Source organism: Lemur catta, chromosome 8 (genome assembly GCF_020740605.2).
Source record: "Lemur catta isolate mLemCat1 chromosome 8, mLemCat1.pri, whole genome shotgun sequence".
Lineage (NCBI taxonomy): Eukaryota > Metazoa > Chordata > Mammalia > Primates > Lemuridae > Lemur > Lemur catta.
The window spans coordinates 41,332,259-41,353,272 of record NC_059135.1 but is presented as its reverse complement, the minus strand read 5'-3'; positions in this window follow the sequence as shown (position 1 = coordinate 41,353,272).

Sequence of the window (21,014 nt, the reverse complement as noted above, 5' to 3'; positions counted from 1 at the left end):
TTGGAAATTATAAAAAGAACTCACCTGAAGCTAATGCCCTATAAAATGATTCTGGGACTCATTTACTGTGTCTCTACCACTGCTCATTGCTTCTAGACCAATAGGTAGGACCAAGTCTCACTACAGCCACCGTAGAAAAGTATAGTCCCTGCTACAGAAAAAAAATTATACACCAAAACATTTATAGGTCTTGGCTCACATATACTGGCAGAAATCTATAGAACGTACTAGGCAGTGGATCTTGAGGGTACGAAACCAGGAAAAATGAAGTAAAGTCTAATAGAAAATTGTTTGTTGATATAGGGCCACTCGCTCATCATTTACAATTTAATAATGCATTAAGAATACCGGAGATAGGTCTAATATGTTTCAATAATTATTCCCTGAATCTTGGAAGTACCAAGTAAATGAGGCAGATATGTCAGAAATGCTTAAGCAGAGTATTAAGAAAGCAGACAGAAGGCTCAGAAAAGTGAGCATGTACAAATAGATTTATTGTATAACACCAGAAGAATCACTAGCTGACAAGGTACTAGGAAAGCACAAGGAACAATCTAACAATCTCTTCCCTGAAAAAAATAAAGATTAAGTTACTAAAGTGACATCATCACCATTGAGAAATTCAATAACAACTATCTTCTGTACCCTCTTCATTTTAAAGAATGTATTAATGGAAAGAAAATCAAGAATTAATGTATTTATTGAAGTAAAGTTGATAAAAATTAATAAATAGATGCCTAACATTTAAGAATACAATATGAAAATATCAGAAGTTGTCTTGAAATATTTTTAAATCTACATAAATGAAGTTACTTACTGATTCTAAATAATAAAACTGAGTGTTAGTGTGAACATTCAGAAAACTCAAACTAAAAATTTTAAATGATGTAAGTCAATTATCTAAAAATATCTGACGCTTTAGGGGAAGAAAAATATCCTTGTCTTCTTCCTAACTCATTATCTGATGCCAGCATAACAAAAGACAGATTTAACAAAAGAAAAGTATGTGAATTTATTTCATATAAGTTTTACCTGACACCAGAACCTTCATAAGGAAATGAAGTCCTAAAGAAACGGTTAAACCTGAGTGTTTTTATGTGGGTTTGATGAAGAATGGAGAGTCAGGGACAAAAATGATAGGGCAAGAGCCTATGATCTGATGGCATTAAACTTGAGAAACTTAGCAAGACCTGTTTTTTCAGATTCTTTTCGGTTCTCTTTGTCTTTAGAAATAAAGATGCTCCTTTCCTCCAGGTATAGGGAGGGCACACCTCTTACACGGGGTTCTCATGATCTGCTTCAAGGGAAGATCAGAAAGTCCTTCCTAGGCTTTGTGACCTGCTCCTGGAAAGAAGGGCAGGAGAAGGTCAGAGGGACTTTCTTGCTTCTGCCACTTTCTCAAACTCCTTCCACTTAAAATATACAGTATGTATGTCAATGTGTCATATTTTGGAGGAGCATACCCTAAATCCCATCAAAGTTTTAGGGCCTATTTTCAGAAAAATTAAAGCAGTCTAAAAATATATATATATATAACTAAGAGAGATTAGAAATTTTTTCCAACATCTATTTGAAATATATTGCGAAATATATTTCATAAATATCCATATACCTACAGAACATCACACATTCAAAATATATCTTTTAAGGTTTCTAGATGAACTGTAGATATCAATAATGTTTGATGCAATCATGTTATAGATGGAGTTTTTTAATTCTTTTTCATTACTCTAATAAGAATCTATTAATTACCTCTTTTTTTTTTTGTGAGACAGAGTCACACTCTGTTGCCCGGGCTAGAGTGAGTGCCGTGGCATCAGCCTAGCTCACAGCAACCTCAAACTCCTGGGCTCAAGCGATCCTTCTGCCTCAGCCTCCCGGGTAGCTGGGACTACAGGCATGCGCCACCATGCCCGGCTAATTTTTTCTACATATTTTTAGTTGTCCAGCTAATTTCTTTCTATTTTTAGTAGAGACAGGGTCTCCTCTTGCTCAGGCTGGTTTCAAACTCCTGAGCTCAAACAATCCATCGGCCTCGGCCTCCCAGAGTGTTAATTACAATAATACCTGTTTACATTTATTGAATATTTATTATTATATCCAGGCTCTTTGCTAAATTTTACATTGATTTTCTTATGTAATCCTCACCCAATGGTATAGGTATTATTATTGCATTAAAAATTTAGAAACAGAAAATGAGGCTAAGAAGAATGAAGTAATTTTCCAAACATAATATAGCTGGCTAGTGGCCAGCTAGGGGTTGAATTCTGTAATCTGACTCCAGTGTTGGCACATTTAGATATTACGGTTATAAAAGTGCATGTTTGATGAGATAAAGCCTGTGTCTATATTATTTTTTATAAATCACTGAACATAAAAATCATTCAACAATAATTTCATATGGTTCATATGTTAGATTTGTCAACATATGTTTCAAATCACATACATTTGATTTCCAAATCTTAACAAAGATATCCAATAACCAACAAGAACCAAGAGAACCACAGGCACCACCACCAGTGTTCTCTTTCCTGTATATCCATAATCAAAACACCTTAGGCACTTTCATTTTTCTCTTTACTTTTCCACTTCTCCATTTTCATTAAAATAACTGCACTCTGGGCTTTATTATTTCCAACCTGCTTGTTTTAACAAACTCCTACCATTTCTTTTCAATCAATCACATCTATTAGAACCAATGTTGGAAAAATACCACCATCCCATTCTACTCCTGTGCTTGAAAACCCTGTGGCCTCCTGAAACAAGTGCACACTTCTCAGTCTGCATTCAGTGCCTGATAATCTAGCCTCACTCTAGCGTGTTCAGAATGCTTTCTGCCAGAGAACAGGTCGTCTGCTCCTTGCATCTGTGATGGGTTTGCTCAAGGCATCTTTCCCACCAGGAATGCTCCTCTCTTCAATGAATGTATTCAAATTTTGCCCCTTCATAAGATCCTGATACAAACTCTCCCCACAAAGATTTGGCATTTCATGTTAAACTCTAGACAATTCTTTCCATTAATTATGATTGCAATAATATTTTATTTTGATTAATTCTTTGATTACATATCTTATGTAATTCTTCAATTTTCATATGATTACAGATTTTTAGAAATGGAAGGAACCTAAGAAGTTACCTAATTTTACATGTTTCAGATGAGGAAATTGAGGCATTCAACATAGCAATAATGAGGTTTATATTTTAATACATCACTCTCTTATTTCCAAATATACACACACATTTATTTTTCTTTTTTGTGTCTGGGCAAATAACAGTTACAAATAGTTATCGTTGATGAGTAATTTCAGAATATAAAATATCAGAATCATCTAGGGGGCTTGTTAAATCACAGTTTTCTTGGCCCCATTCCCAGAATTTCTGATTCAGTAGGTTTGGGTGGGAGGCTGAAAACTTGTCTTTCACATAAGGTCCCAGGTGATGTTGAAGTTGCTCATCCAGGGACCATACTTTGAGAACTGGCCCAGCCTATAAACTGATAAATATAATAACTGATCATAAAAAGCATAACACCTCTGTCCTCAGGTTTTCTTTCACTCAACATTTAAAATTTAATGTGCATTGGTATAACATCAGGAGAAAAATAGAGCACATTTGCTTTGTGTTATTTTGAATTTAGATTACCAAATTTATTATGTATAAAACATCATCTTTTCCTTTTGTACATTATGAGTTTAATGGATTACATGTACTATTTTGTTAATTCTGATAATTGAGGTGTTCTTTTTCCTTACATTAGCAATTAAAAAAACTGTTATTATTCAATATTAATAAAAGTTATCCCTGCTTTGGTTAAAAATATATATAAAAGAATGTCAAGATAAAGGTCATTTATCAGAACCATTTACTAATTAGTTCTTCATTTCTCACCATGGGGAGACATCCGCCAATAAGATGAAATGTCATATCTCTGAGGATTTTCTCAGAGGTACAAAGGCAAATCACAGCAGTGCATAAATGAATAGGTCTAGCAGAAACGACCTCAGGTCAGATTAAGGGAATGACCTGCCCTGGACTTTTTCATGGCTAATGTGCCAATTTCATACCACTTGTTGTCATCTGTTATTATTATTAACAAAATTAAATACAAATTGTGAAGTCCTTGTACATCTCAAAATAACATCACTTATCTTTAAACAGCAAAGCTATTAGGCAGGTGACTAACACAGACATTCTGTCACTATTCCTAGAAAAGCTATGTCTGGTATCTGTTATTTTTATTTATTTTTATTTTCTGCATATGTTCAGATTACTCTATATGTGCCATTGCAAATATAACCAAAGCTTCTAATCTCAATAGCACCTCCTAGAGCAAATGGAATCTACCAGGGAAGCTGGCAAAATCAGAACTTGTATCTACACAAGCACTAGGGATGTGAGATTCATTTGTATATAAATTTCACACCTAACACATGCTGAATCATAGAATAGGAAGAAAAATTTAAAGAACGTATAAGAAATTTATGTATTGCATATAACTCAATTTTATTATAAAGTTTAGGCAGAGCTTCTACACAAACATCTGTTGAATGCCAGCTCCCAAAATATCAACAAAGCAACCTGTTGAAATTATAAAGCTGAGAAGATTGCTCATCACAGTAAAGACGACTACCTAAACAAAATCTTAGTAACATCTCAGAGGGGAAAGCACAAAGTCTAGATACTGAAATATTGATGTTTCCTTTAAGGCAGGTTTTCAATGCATGGACTTGGTTAGAATTTGGTAAAGATCATGATTATAATAGTTTGTAATCAGTGGACACAGCGAGGTGAGAATGAAGATTCCTCCAAAGGCAAGAAGTCAAAAGAGTCATGGAATTTAAATTATTGTTTGGTGTTTTTCTACTGAAGATCTAGTCTTTCAGAACATTCAAGAAATAAAAAAATTCACTATTTTTGTCTTCCTAGGCAAGTGTTTTCTGGAACACTTATAAAGTTAAATTGATAAGGTAATGAAACATTGAAGTTGTGCTAATGTAGACAGTAAGCTGTGTAATTGGTTTTAATTCTCAAATTACTGCGAAATTAAGGATGGCACTCCATCCTTGCAGAATACTGTGTCTGAACTGTCACTTTAGCTATGCTTTCATTGGGCCATTACAATGCTCTATGAAACTGTCTACTTCTGGTGCAGTATGTGATATGAATAGTGCACCACATAATCATGGACCCATTTCTACAATTCTTTTCTTGTGATGTGGGATGTTTGGTTAAATAGTATGTAGTATGGGATCCCAAGACTGTGGATGAGCCACTCTGTAATCCATGTATAGTGGTGCTGGCTGAGGCTCTGTGGGCCAGAAAGGCAAATCTATATTGGGCAAACATACCTGTTATAATTAGGAAAAATCACTGACTCTTCCAAGTTGAAAAGGTATCAGTGCAATTGACTCACATTCTAGCACAATCTAGTGGCTAAGCTAGTCTTCTCCAGGAATGGTACCATATTTAGAGCTCAATGCTGGTTCTTTTTGTTGTTGTTGTTTTGTTGAAATATTGGACATTCAAAAATATTAGTAGCTAGTTCAGCTTTAGAGTCAATTTAGCCCACATGAAGCATCAATCTCTGTCAAAGTCATTAGTCTGTCCACATGCCCATGATGTCAATCCCGTGGTGACCTGTGATGAAGGCTGGATAACCACAACTGCTGAAACTATTTTGTTTGATTGTTCAGTGGCCCTTTGATGGTGAATATATTCTACTAGATGTTAATGGATGATATAGAAATCGTCAAATGCGATGCCCACAACTAAATATCTATCTATGTACCTCTACCCTAGAATTCTTTGTCTCCAGTTTTCCATTCTTTTTCCTTCCAGGTTCCTCACAAAACAGTGAGGCCACTGATACCTGCCCAGAAATCTGTATATATTCCCACCTCAGATCATTTCTCCTTCCATACTAAATGGATGACCAGATATGCTGCAGCTCCTTCCACTGTATAGCAAGGCCACCTGTGAATGTGACTAATGCAGCTCTCATTCATTTCTGGCTTGCATCCATACATCCAGCCAAACCACATGTAAGCCAAGTTAGGGCTTTTTCTTCCTCCTTCAGTTGGCTGTACAGAACCCCCTTATGGCCAAAGGTTTAGTGAGGAGAAGGACTCCATGTAACCATGTGTATAATATGGGGTATTCTGGGCAACACGACAGGCCTGACATACCATATGGCCCTGGTGGAAGAACTTTTTAAAAGGCAGCCTGGACCTGTTGCAGTGCCCTTTTCTAGTCCAGGCCTAATCACGTCTGGCAGCTTTCTATTTCATCCAGTATTCCCAGGTGTAGAACCTGTCTCCTTCATAATCCAAGGAGGTCTATCAGGGGCTGTGTTTTTTAATGATGGGTGGTGTAACACAATCCCAAAATTTTTAGCATTGAAAATGGTTAAAGATCACCAATGGCATTAGGGATTGTGAGTTTTTAGACTTTTGTAAGAACAGAGATTGTCAAGAAATGGAGACAGTTCATTCTGTACATGAATTCAGTATATGACAGTCTCACAATTTCAGAAATGTTATTCTAGTGGTGGGCATACTTTGTATCCAGCTACCATGTCTGGTGTGTTATGGTGTGGAGTCCTAAAAATTATTAAGGGAACTTATTTACTTTTGTAAAATTAAGCATGGCTGTCTCAGCTAGTTCCGATACTAGAACTGCCTCCTCAGAGATGGGGAGTGTGTGTGTGTGTGTGTGTGTGTGTGTCTAAAATTGTGTGTGTTTTATAAAAAACAAATGTTCTGTGGGTAGCAGAGACTAAGTAGGGAATTTCGTCCAGAAAGAAAACATGGTTTAGTCTCATCATTTGTTGCTCATGATTTTCTCCTTTAATTCCCTGCTTTTTCCTAGCACCATTATTCTCTAACACTGACTCCTAAAATTCACAAATATAGCAAAAGCACATATTGTAACCTTCTACTTTCTCATCCTCTTGGGCATCTAGGCAGTAGATATGGCAAAGAAACAAGCCATTGCAGTAAGAGTGAGCCTGATTCAGCCTCCCCTGTGTGTAGTGTGAATAGAATTGGTCATGTACTGGTGTATTCATAACTTATTGCTGCTATAATAAATTACCACAAATTTAGTAGCTAAAAAAAAAAAATAATCTTTTACACCTGAGGTTGGAAGTCCAAAATCAGTTTCTCTGGACCAAAGTCAAGGGGTCATCAAGGCTGGTTCCTTGTTGAGGTTCTAAGGGATTATCCATTTCTTCATCTTTGCCAGGCTGTCTGCTTTTCTTGGCTCATAACCGTTTCCTCTATCCTCAAAGCCAGCAGCACAGCCTTGTCAAATCTCTCTCCTTCTCCTCCTCTTTCTTTGTCATCACATTCCTTTCTATTTTTCTGTAGTCAAATATTTTGCCTCCCTCTTACAAAGACATTGGTGATTATATTCAGGGCCTGCACAGATAGTCCAGGGTAACTCCCATTTCAAGATGCTTTATTTAACCACATCTGCAAAGTCTTTTTTTTTTTTTTTTTTTTGCCATATAAGGTAGCATTCATAAGTTCCAAGAATAAAGACATAGATATATTTGGGGGGCATTACTCAGCCTACCAACCAGTTAAATTATAAACAAACCTGAAAAACCAAAGGAAAAAAATATGCTAAATTCTTCCCACAGATGGCAGACTATTTTCAAAGTTTTATCCTTAGTTACCTTTCTAATTTATTGACTTCAAGAGGGTGGTATGAAAAATGACAATACAATGAATAATTTGGAGGCATTTTCCTCAATCCATGAAACAAATTTTGGTTATTATGAGCATTCAAATTAGCAGCTAAAGATATAATGCTAAATATCCTCTTTCTACTCTCCCTAGTAATCAGTTTTCCTGACTGTAGTTATAATCTTATTTATCCTTCATAATATTCTCTAATATACTTGAAAGTATTATATATTATGCTAAGAACAGAAAGACTCTATATTGGTATAAAACATAGGTCATGCTAATAATTTAAGAAGGTAACATTACCATACACAAGTTCTTTAGGTTTTGAATCAGCATTAAATTTACATTCAAAGTATAAGCAAAGTATCTTTAATGAGAAGATATTTTTAAAAAGAGTTTCTGTAAATATACACAAATTTAACACATTTGGAAAGAGTTTTCTACTAAAGGTAATATACCTAACTTCTTAGTTACTATTAACATTGCCTATCTGTCTGTGTACTCTAAAGATACCGTGGAAATTGGTGAGAAAACCAGCATAGAGAAAGAAATAAGTTTCATTGAATAAGATAATTTGTTTTATATTTTAAGTCTGCAAAATCAAAATATTTTCTTATGTATATCTTTAATGATTTCAAGAGAACTAAGTCATGGTCCATTATCAGAAGTAGAGTGGTGAAAAAGACCCCCACACAGTGAAGACTGGTCATTATGGTATATTAAATGATTAAGTGAATAAATAATTGTTAGTGGAAAGGAAATTATTTTTCACTTTCATGTGAGCAAAAGGAAAGGTAGTATTTATTGTATGTATTTTCTTATTTAAAATTGTAGCTAGCATAATTAAGAAGCATTATTTCACTATACTGACAAAAATTAACATTTTAAACTTCATAGAATGATAGAATGCATTATTTCACACCATAGTGACCTAATATTATTCTTTACTATATCGTGGTAGACATTTTCAGCTGGAGATCAGATACATTTCCTTGTTAATTTATGAACAAAGTTGAGTTACTTTTCTAACATTCCTTTTGATTAGATATGGTCATATGATTCAGTCTAGACAATGGAATGTGAGCAGTTGTATGCTACTTCTAAGTCTTCTACATGAATTCTTTTTATGAATTTTCCTTTTGAGTTGACATGATATAGATGGGCAAAATGATCTTGGAAGCCATCTGTTGATGATGGTAAAGCAGTAAGGTGGGAGGGGTATGCATCCTTGAGTACTATGCACTGCTCCAGACTTCAGGAAAGCAGAAAATAAGCTACTATCTTGCTAAGCCATAATATACTTGTGTGTCAATGAAGCTAGTATCACACTAAATAGTATAATTTGCAGTTGTTTGCTTGAAAAAAAATCATTCACAATTAAATAAGAATGTCTTCTACTTAAAAGAAATCAGGCTGAATCAATTGGGTGTAAATTACGCATATATCTCAAAAATATATAAAACAGTACTTTCTTTGTTTTTATAGAAATTGCTTTAGGTTAACAGACCTTAATAACTTTATGATATCAAAATCATCCAAAGTAAATTTGGACAAAAAAAGCGGAGTTGATAAGGTAGCAGGATGAAGAGAAACAAAATAGTACAGACAAAAGAACTTTTATGAACTGCTAGATGTTTGCAATTCTTTATAAAAACAATAATCTCATAACTGTGTCAAACTATTTGTATACAAAACCCTAATAGTGCTATCCTGGAGTTATTAATTTGTAAATCCACCCCTTTGAACTCTCCTCCTGTCTCAAGTTAACATCGCCAAAGTACACCTGGCAAAGCAACATTGTCCAAATGTGTAAGTAGACCTGGACTATTTTAGCAACATGAATTTTCACCAAGTTTCTTAGCAGTGAGATAAGGGCTTCTTGCCTTAATCACAAGTATGTTTGCAATGTTAGAAAGTATAAAAAAGACATTTGCAAAAAAAAAAAAAATAGAACATTTCTCAACTCGCATTGCAAATAACTTTCCAAGATCATAGCTATAAATCAATGGAGACTGATGAAAGTATCAGACATTGTAAACACACTAGCCCAGAAAAGGCATGCACAGTGTATCCCTTTATTCTTCAAAATGCTTCAGTTTGGATAAAGCTTTTGTAAAAATTTAATTTACAACAATACCAATTCTCAGGCTGTTTCTAAGAGGGATAAATATAATACAACATTGTTTTCAATTGGTCAAGTGGAAAAAATGTTCTAGTTTCTCCTGCTGCCATTTATCATTTAATGTAAGCTAAAATAAATACAAATAACAAATAAGCAAAAAGAAAAAAAAGCTAACATAATATATCTAAAGAAAGAAGTTAATATAGTCTTCAACATGTTTTCCTAAAGATTTTACAAAGTACTGATTTAATCTTTTGAAAATTGCCATTAACAACTTCACTAGGGATATGCTAATCCCACTGTCTAGCAGATGGAATGCTAATACTTTAGCAACTGGCAGGGAAGGATCCTCAACAAATTGCTTGTTACTTCATTGTGATTTTGAAACATCCTTTGGAGAATAACTGTCATTATACTCCATAACGTTACATTATAACTCATAGAGTCTGACACCGTTATTTAGTTGAAGCAGCGGGTTATTAGCCAAACTGCTGTGAGAGTTTTCATCATTTGAAGAATTTCAAAAAGCAAATTGATTAAGTAAACAAACTACAGCATAAGGACAGATCCTATCCCTCTACTGTCAATTGACTCTTAGCTACAAACTAGAGTGTTGTTTGTTTTTGATCAAAGATCAAGTCACTCAACTTAACTATAGATACATAATGAGTCATATGTTTACCAAAATGGTGACTCCAATACATACATTTTTAAACCATTTATTGGCAAAGTATCAATATCAAATGAGCTGATTATTCAGGAGAAGCAGCTGTCTAAATCATCTAGCAACTCTAATTAGTGGATACGTGTGACTATGCTGGCTTCATGCAATATCAGCACATCCTGATTGCTCAATAATTATTAAAATCAATTATGAATACTGGGAATAGCAAAATGAAGAGGGCATTATGGGGACAGCTGATGATTTGAGGAGATATTTCGGGCAAATTCCAAACCAATGACAATGTGCATATAGAAAGAAAGGAAAGGACAAGGAAGTTTCTAGATCAGTGGAGACAGACAGTGGTATGCTGGAACCACTTCCTACCAGCTTGTGACAGCTCACTGTTAAATTTTTAGGAACTCTGTGAGCAAGTTTATTAAACACAACCATTATCTTAAAAATAAATTATATAAGCTTATGATTAAGTAAATCACACTTAAATTGTAATACATACTCAAAAGCTATCCCTTCCTAATTAATTTACTTTCGTTTAGCTGTTATCTATTAATATATTCTTGGACTTACGTGTATTATATCTGTAAGAGGGAAATACTGTATGATATTATTCATCTACATATGCATTCCTTCCCAAGTCTGAGTTCAATGACGACACGTTGATAGCTTGAAATTGCCCATAGTGGGTGGACTGACAGCAAAAAAAATAAGCAAATACTACAGTTTGGTATTTAGATACTTGAAGATAATTATCGTTCTGTTGCAAACCTATGGGTCTATTTCAGATCTCTATGAGAAAACATAGAACCTACCTGCTAATTCTGAATTGGCAAAAATACATGGAAACTCTTGTTAATGGAAAAAGACCCAAACTCTGTAAAATAATTTAAAAGTAATTTAATTCTGAGCCAAATGAGTATGACTGGCCCAGAGCACAGGGCCCCAAGTGGTCCTGAGAAAATCTGCCTGCCAATAGCTGGGTGACAGTTTGGTTTTATACATTCACAGAGACAGGAATTACATGTAAGACCCTAAGTCAATATGTGGAAGTTATACATTGGTTTGGCCTAAAAAGTCAGGACATCTCATAATGGGAGCTTACAGTTTATAGGTGGGTTTAAAGATTCTTTGATTTGTAATTGGTTAAAGATATGAAGCTTTGTCTAAAGGCTTGGCTTGGAATGTTTTAACTTAAGGTAAGGATGTCTGTTAATCAGAGACAAGCCAATGTGTTTTTTTCTTTTTACATAAAGATCAAGATTAATTTATTTTAAAGACAATCTAAATGGTCTCAAAACTTTTTCCAACTTGAGTGCAAATTTTAGTACTTGTAAAACTTTCAAAGAGTAAGACTGTTTTGAGATTCTCTTTGGATCCTAATAACCATTTTGTTTATCTTAAAATAAATTACTATACAAAAAGTAACAGTTTAGTGATTTTTTTCCCTAGGCAAAAATTTGCTATGGCAACATAATTCATACATAACCAGCTGGGTTTTAAAGAGTAGGACGACAAATTAAGAGTGAGCAAGACCAAAGGGAAAACTGAAGTCTCCAATTTAAGCCCTCGTGACTATAGTTCCAGGAAAGCTATAAATGTCTAATAGCACTGTTAATATCAGATGATAGAAAGAGTAAGTTTGGGCCGGGCGTGGTGGCTCACGCCTGTAATCCTAGCACTCTGGGAGGCCGAGGCGGGTGGATCGCTCGAGGTCAGGAGTTCAAGACCAGCCTGAGCAAGAGCAAGACCCCGTCTCTACTAAAAAACAGAAAGAAATTATCTGGCCAACTAAAAATATACAGAGAAAAAATTAGCCGGGCATGGTGGCGCATGCCTGTAGTCCCAGCTACTCAGGAGGCTGAGGCAGAAGGATCATTTAAGCCCAGGAGTTTGAGGTTGCTGTGAGGAAGCTGACGCCATGACACTCACTCTAGCCCGGGCAACAAAGCGAGACTCTGTCTCAAAAAAAAAAAAAAAAGAAAGAGTAAGTTTGAAACAGATTTTATGTGTACTTTTTCACAGACAATGAAGTTAGTGGAATAACTGCATCACATCTACAACTAGGATTAAGAGACCAAAAGCAAAATATCTTCATAAACCTTTGACCATAAATTTCTGGTTTTGTACTCCTGTTTACTTTTTTATTTATTTTAATTTGCTGACATTTATTTTTGTTTAGGCATGTCTACCTTTTTACCTAAGTAAGAATCTTAAAGTTAAACACACGGGTATTTGTATTGATAACTCAAGAAATTTAGCTATTATCACTAGACCAATAATATTAAATTATTCTTATCAAAAATCATACAAACACAAATCATTTTGTTTTGGGCTGGATTTATAGTTTTATAACTTTTGTGTCAAACCTTGACACCTTAAGAACAAAAAAATGTCCAGTAAATCCAGGCAAAAATGTATGCTATTAGGGTGGGAACTCACAGCACAGGCTGAAAAAGAATTCTCAGAATTCTCGACACAAAGATCGGGATAGATTTTTAAGAAAGAAGTTTATTTTACTTTCCCAGGGAGGAAAGGGAATGGCAAGAAAGGAAAGAAAGAAAGAAGAAAGAAAGAGATAGAGAAGGAAGGAAAGAAGGTGAAGGGAAGTGAAGGAAGGCAAGAAGGAGAAGGGAAGGGAAGGAAGGGGAAGGGGAAGGGAAGAGAAAGGGGAAGGGAAAAGAAAAGAAAGAAAAAAATGCAAGCCCCAAGGGTGAAGGGTTTGGGCCTTTTATTGGGATTATAAAGGGTAAAAAAAGTAGTCTTTGCTGCAAAATGATAACAGGAGGCAGCTGTGTTTGTTTCTTTTTTCTGCTAGGCTGGCTATATCAGTCTTGTTGGAATGTGTTCTGGCAGATGTGGAGGAGGGTCACTCCCCTGCTATCTGTTCAGTACTTTTCAAGGCTGTTAAACTCTTAAAGACAACAAATTAAGCCACAGGTGGTTAAGCAAACAAAGGGGCAGTTGTTTGCTGTGATTTTTTTTCTCCCATTTTTTCTGTTAGATAATCAACAATGCCGTCCTTTCACTGATAATTTGAAAACATCTTTATTTTGACTTTACCAATAATACTTTTTTAAATAACCCAAATTATACCAAAGGTATATTCATGTGAACTAGAAAAGCATTTGGGTTTGTTTAATTAATTTATGAATGTTCCTTTATTTATAAGCCAGTTTGGTACCATGCAGATACATATACATATGTATATGTACAATATATACACACACACATATACACTCACATATACACTCAAATACAATGCACACAAAATTCCAATAGTTTTTACCTCAGAACTCTAGACATGAGATACTAATGCAAACTCCCAAGTTTACAAAAGAGAACTGGATCCAAATTACTTCTGACAAAATTGGAACTTGTTCACATGGCTAAACTTTAGTTGCCCTGGATAGGTAATCTAAAAGCCTGTGGACTAAAGTTTTGGGTAAAGCAGTTGCCATGGCAGTTTGATTTAAAAAAAACACTTTAATCCTTTCTTTCCCCTTCAGTATAAAATGAGTTTTGAATGTTTACATTTTAGCTAGAACTGCCTGCAAGATCTCCAAGTAGCCTTGAATTAGTAACACCATAAACACTGAGTTTATCTCAACATCAGTAGAAAAAGTTAGCAGGTTCAGAGTAGGCAGAAAAGAAAATAAAGAGACTGAGAGCTTAAGAGACTCAACATTTTAACTTTATAGTGGTGGGTGGACCATTTGAGCTCTGGATTTTCCTTGATGTAATTTGCCATTCAGTTAAAACATATGCACAAGAATTGGCCATAACTAGCCGGAGTCCTAGAAAATCTGGCGTGACTTCAAATCTTTCTATTTACACAAATACTTGCAAGCAGAGGAGCCATAAACCAACTGGGGTGCCCAAAAGGGGTCCTTCTCCTTGTCTTTCCACATTTTTAGAGGATTTTTATCTCAGTTTTCTTTAAAAGAAGAAACCAAACTATAGTGTAGGGTTTAGTGTAATGAGTCAGAGTGAGTGTGCTAATTGGGGACAGGACTCCACAGTGTTTTACCACTGAGTTGTTCCCACTCTCTTACATGTCTCAGTTTCTCTCTTTGGGGGCCCACGATCTCCCAGAGAGCTCAAAATCTGAGTGATCAGCTTATATGTATTTCATGGATGATTCTTCTTTTAATTAATTGTGTTGGGGGGTTCCCTGTAGGGCCAAGTCATGTTGCAGAAAATGTGCCTGTGATGGCTGGGTTACAGATTGGTTTTATATATTCATTGAGACGGGAATTACACGTAAGACCCTAAGTCCATACATGGAAGGTGTACATTGGTTTGGCCAGAAAAAGCAGGACATCTCAAAGTGGAGGCTTAGAGGTTAAAAGTGGGTTTAAAGATTCTTTGATTTGCAATACGTTAAAGATATGAAGGTTTATCTAAAAGCTTGGCTTGGAATGTTTTTTTTTTTTTTTTTGAGACAGAGTCTCACTTTGTTGCCCGGGCTAGAGTGAGTGCCGTGGCGTCAGCCTAGCTCACAGCAACCTCAGACTCCTGGGCTCAAGCAATCCTCCTGCCTCAGCCTCCCGAGTAGCTGGGACTACAGGCATGAGCCACCATGCCCGGCTAATTTTTTTGTATATATATTTTTAGTTGGCCAGATAATTTCTTTCTATTTTTAGTAGAGACGGGGTCTCACTCTTGCTCAGTGCTGGTCTCGAACTCCTGACCTCGAGCGATCCACCCGCCTCGGCCTCCCAGAGCTAGGATTACAGGCGTGAGCCACCGCGCCCGGCCTACTTGGAATGTTTTAACTTAAGGATGTCTGCTAATCAGAGAGAAGCCACCCAATTAACTAAAATTCATGTAATCTGTTAAGTAAATCGATGGCCTGCAGGTGTGGTTTAATCTTTATCTTTTATAGCCTTAGGCCTGTTAATCATTTAGTACCTCATTGCTACAAAGGAAGGATACCTCTAAAAGGGAGATGGGCAAGACAAGGCAGGTCTGATCTCCTTTCTCATGGCCAGAAACTCAGCATAGGGATTTTTCAGGGTTCCCCTTGACCAAGAAGGTATCCATTCAACAGCTGATTTTAGTTCACACTCTTAAGTTTTGCAAGTGTTATAACAACCAGCAGTTCTATCAATGCATTTATTTCATAAATTATCATGTAGGACATACAAATGAGTGAATGTTTATTTGAATGACAATTCCAGAGCTTTTTAATTAGCTGGGATTTTATCTAATAAATATTGTAAAATAAAAGTAAGTCCAATAAAACTGTGGTCTCCAGTGCCAGCACAGCAGGGGGCAAGCAACCAAAGAGGAAGCAAAGCCCCACCTGCACCCACAGCCACTCCCTATTACTCACATCACTACCTGAGCCATGCGCCCCCGCCCCAGGTCAGAAGTAGCATCAGACCCTCATAGGAGTGAGAAGCCCACTGCAAACTGTGCTTGGGAGGGATCCAGGTTGTGCGCTCCCCACGGGAATCCAATGCCTGATGATCTGAGGCAAAGTCAAGGCTGCAAAGCTGCCAACACCTCCCCTCACCTCACCCCCCGCCCCGCCGGTGGAAAAACTATTCCACGAAACCGTTCCTGGTGTCAAAAACATTGGGGACTGCAATAAAAGATAAAACCTAGACTTTGAAGACAGATAAAACTAATTGAATTCTATAATTGGTAGTAGCACCAACCACTAGGTTAGCAATGACAAAGTATTCACTAGAATGTAGCAAGATAACTGGATATCTTAAATATTAATAGCTAAAACTAATAATAAAAGTATTATTTGGAACAATACTTCTCCAATAGACAGATAAAAATTCTTAAAACTTGAAAAACTTCCCTACTAAGCTATTATTTTTTTCTTTTTCACTAATCCCAATGATAGTTTTAAATTCTATACACTGAACCACAATTTTATGTGAATTTCTTCACGATTATCCTTGAATATTGTTCTAGGGAGTCTGATTTATTTTAGTGTTATTCTAGTTGTAAGAAACTTAGCCATCATGTCTCTGTAGCTTGAACAGGAAAAGATCATATTTGTGACTTGCTGTTAAGTTTAATTATCAACCTGCTAGGCAGAATTGCACTTAACCATAACTGTAGAAGCCCCTTGTTGGGTTAGCTTTCTCTGCCATCAAAGAAACATTGTCACTTCCCATCCTTGCTCTCCTAACTGCAGACTGCTGAATCTTTTCTTAGCAATACTTCCCTTTCTACTCTGTTGAGTTCTCTTCACTTTCAAAATTAACTGTCAACTAACCCGTCCAATACTATGATGTTCATTTCCTCCAAGATGATTTGTAGCTCAGTAAAAGCCAACCAGGTGCCTGCTTTGCATATACAAGGCTATTCTCCCTTACCCTTCTCTTTCATTACTAATATAATTTTTACATTGTTCAAATTTTTTGCCTAAGCTTTTTTTTTTTTACTGGAGTAAATAGTATAGACTAGAATCTATTTTGAAGATAAATATTGGGTCAGGCTTTTTAAACATATGAAACTAAGTATACAGAGTAGCCAGTTTTCAAACATAAAAAAAAAAGCGTTACCATCCAAAAAGTCTTTTAGAAACAGATTTGAAAAATAGAACTATTGTTTATGTCCTTTTGAAGTCATCATGATGATTATGTTGGATGTTAATAATAAATTAATTTACTCTAATTCAATTCATTGACAATGGAATTATTCTATTTCATCAACCCTCCCTCAACATTTTTGTTCCAGCTTTACACACTACAACAGAGTCAATCTTTTGCAGAAGACTACATTGTTTCATTGTAGTGTTATTTTGGAAGCAGAGATAGGAATGCAAAACAAGTCTATTTAGGATGGATTGTCAAAACAACATCTGGTTTTGACAGATTTTGCTTGAATTGCTGATTGTTCAGCATCTGAAAATACTTTCTTCCTAGTACTTTTTTTTTTTTTTTTTACAAACATGAACTTCCCTGCCAAGACATATCATAAATAAATAAAATCCATTCTATTCTGGCCTTTTAAATGTGAATTAATCCAAAGACTCTTAAACAGACGAAAAAGAACTCTAAACCATATACCTATTACGCAAGGATCTAAATCTTTTGGATTCCAAATTTGGACATCTGTTCTTTTCTACATGGATAAATCTGTTTAAAAATGTGTATATGTGTATTTTTTATATTTTTATATTCATATTAATTTTAATTTATTGAAATAAAAATATCAGTTGGTTGCTGTATTACTATATTCTGTATTACAGTTTTTTCTGTTTAACACACTAATTAAACATATGTTGCTCACTGACAGTGTATTATAGCCATTTAGAGTGCAAAATCTGAATGCATTTAATTCTCTGAACCCACAAATACATGGAATAAATCAGTAGTGTCTTGGGTTTTTTCCCCCATAGACAGTAAAATAGAATATAAAAAGAAGCAAGGTACAATGATTTAACTTCTTTTTAACATGGAATTAACTCATCCAGGCATTATTTTCTACAAAAGACATTTAGTATATGTCCTGAATCAGTGCTTAGATACAAAGATACAAAGATGATCAGTTCCTGTTCTGAAGGAACAAACAAATCCTTACTTTGATGTTGCTATGAGCTGAATTGTGTCCCTCACCAAATTCATACGTTGAAGTCCTAACCCTCAGTACCTCAGAATGTAACTGTATTTAGAGGTGGAGACAGGGTTGCTAAAGAATTAATTAAGTTAAAGTGAGATTATGAGGATGAGCCCAAATCCAATATGACTGGTGTACTTGTAACAAGACATAAGACTCAGGCAAATGCAGAGGGAAGGCCATGGGAAGACACAAAGAGAAGATGGCCCTCTGCATGCCAAGGAGAGAGACTGCAGAAGAAACCAACCTTCTGACACCTTAACCTCAGACTTTTAGCCTCCAGAACTGTGAGAAAATAAATTTCTGTTGTTTAAGCCACCCAGTCTGAGGTATTTTGTTATTACAGCTCTAATACACATGTGAAGGTAAAGTGTCTTAATATTAATATTAAGGTTCTAAAGTAAAGGAAACGCCACCTAGACTCATAAGCTGCTCATGAATTGCTGTCATTCTCTGTGAAAGAGTCTATTAGTTGATGATATTTTCTCTGAATTTTAAAAGATCCTTGAGTAAATGTGTGTGTTCTATGTGGTACTAACTTCTGGAGGCCATTGACTTACTATACTATTATTTGGGAAATTAAATATTTTCCAAGCTGCCTAATTTGTAGTATAACTGCTTAATTTGAATGGTTATCAGGGAAACTATGGTAGGCACAAAAATCATAGTCTTAGAAAAAATAATTCACTAGAGCATGTTCAAAATTATGTGCTGAAACAAATTTTTACCAGATAAAAGAAATATTTCAAGATTTTCTCTTGGAGACAGCAAATTCAGATACAGATTAAGGTACTATGAAATATATTCAGATTCATAAAAATTACAAGCTTATTAGTGATCTGATCCTTTTAATTTTTACAAAAAGAAAAAAATTTTATAATAAAGGCTACATATTTTATGTCTTCCTTATTTTGACCATTTACACAAAATAATTCAGGGAAATTGAGGAATGTAAATTTTTGAGGTCTCTAAAAGCTGTCTTTGAAAGGACTCTACCTTAACAGTCTTTGACTATTATAGGAACCTATAAATTAGGTAAAATTCAAAAAAAAATCTAATGCATACAACATATGCTTTTGTACTCAGTGTATTTCAATTTGCAATAACTAGCATTATAAAATTCCACAGTAATTATTATTTAAAATAAATAAAGCTCCAAGTTTGAACTCTGGCATGTAAAAAGTTTAGGAGTCATTAACTCTCATCCCTACAACAGGATGAATATTTAACCAGACATTTTCCTTTTCTTCAAAATAATTCACTTGGACTCTTAAATATCATTTACCTTAAAATGTAAAACTAAGATAACTGCTTAGAAATATTTACTCATTACGTCCAATTGCCAAAGGTAATGATTAGAATCTACATAAAGAATTGGATTTATCCCATCTGCAGTTAAAAGAAAGTCACTTTTACTGTTACTGTTACTATTTGCCGTATAACAGACGAAAATGTAATACAGGCAGAATTTCATTCTGAAACCAATATTAATATATAAACAAACATATTCGTGAATATGAGAAACTCTGCCTGTCATAAGGCATAATTAAAAACAGAAAATTATATCTTATTGGATCAAAAAGATGATCATCTATATAATTTAAAGGCTCAGGTAACATTTTTATTTTATCTTTGTTTTATAAGCTTGAAAATCCTTCCAAATAGACAGACTTTTCTAAGACATTATTTGAATATTGAAACATCGATTTCCCTAGGTGTATAAAACAAATGCTAACCAATTTTGAAATAAGTCTTTACATGAATCACTTTCATCTTTTAAAGTCAGTGAATCTTTTATATGCTACTTCATCAAACTGTTACACAAAGACAGTCAAGCAATGTTATTATTGTCTTCTATTTATGCTTTGTTTTATAACAGAGCTCTGGGTTCTCTCAGCTCAGGTGAGGTTTCTGTTGCGGAACTGAAAGCTGAAGCGGCTTGGAGACAATCTTGCTTGCTGTCTTAGGTAAAAGTCTGCACTAAAGGTCAAAAATTGCTAGTCTTTGGGCTAAGTGTAATTTGCTGATTATTTATTTTACTTTTTAAAGTTATTTCAATGTGTTGCTAGCATTTAAATATTAGAAGACCTTCCATAAAACAATTTGGATTTGGATTTCAGAAAATCCAGCCAGTCTACGGCCATTCCACCCTGAACACACCTGATCTTGTCTCATCTTGGAAGCTAAGCAGGGTCTGGCCTGGTTAGTAATTGGATAAGAGGAAAATCCAGCAACACTAGTTGCATATTCGCAGGATGTACCTGGCTGGAGCTGAATATCAACTGCCTCTGTCAGCAGATTTATAATAGTTTACCACCATCACCTTTAGGCCTACTGTGGTCATACATGTTGCATTGTGGAATCTGTGGTATTTGAGGTTGTCAGCCTTGGCCTTAGTTGATCTAGAAGTATTAATTCTGTGTTTCAGAAGAGAACACTTACTAGGAAGAAATAGGCACAGATAGAGAGGAAAAGGTTTTGTCCCCAGTCTCAGGAAGAAGGCAGTATTCTTGATTTCTGAACACAGTGGGGATCTGCACCCCTCACTGCCTGTGCCCCAGGTAGGGTTACCAGAATTAGCAAATAAAAATACAGGACATCCAGTTAAATTTGAATTTCTAATAATCAATGAATATATTTTCAGTATATCTTATGTAACATTTTCAATATAATCATATTTAAAAACTTGTGCTATTTATCGGAAATTCAAATTAACTTGGCATGCTGTATTTTCTTCTGGTAGGCTAGCCCAGGAAATCATCAAGTCCTTAGAGGAAAAAGGCAACATGATGCACTCAGGGAGGCTGGACTTCACGTACTGAAATTCCCCACATTGACAAGAGTTCTCATCCCTGAGAGAAGTGAATAATGTGTCTTCAAAAGGCCACATGAACTTGGGAACTGAGGTTCTGATCAGTGGCATGATTATCTGAATGAA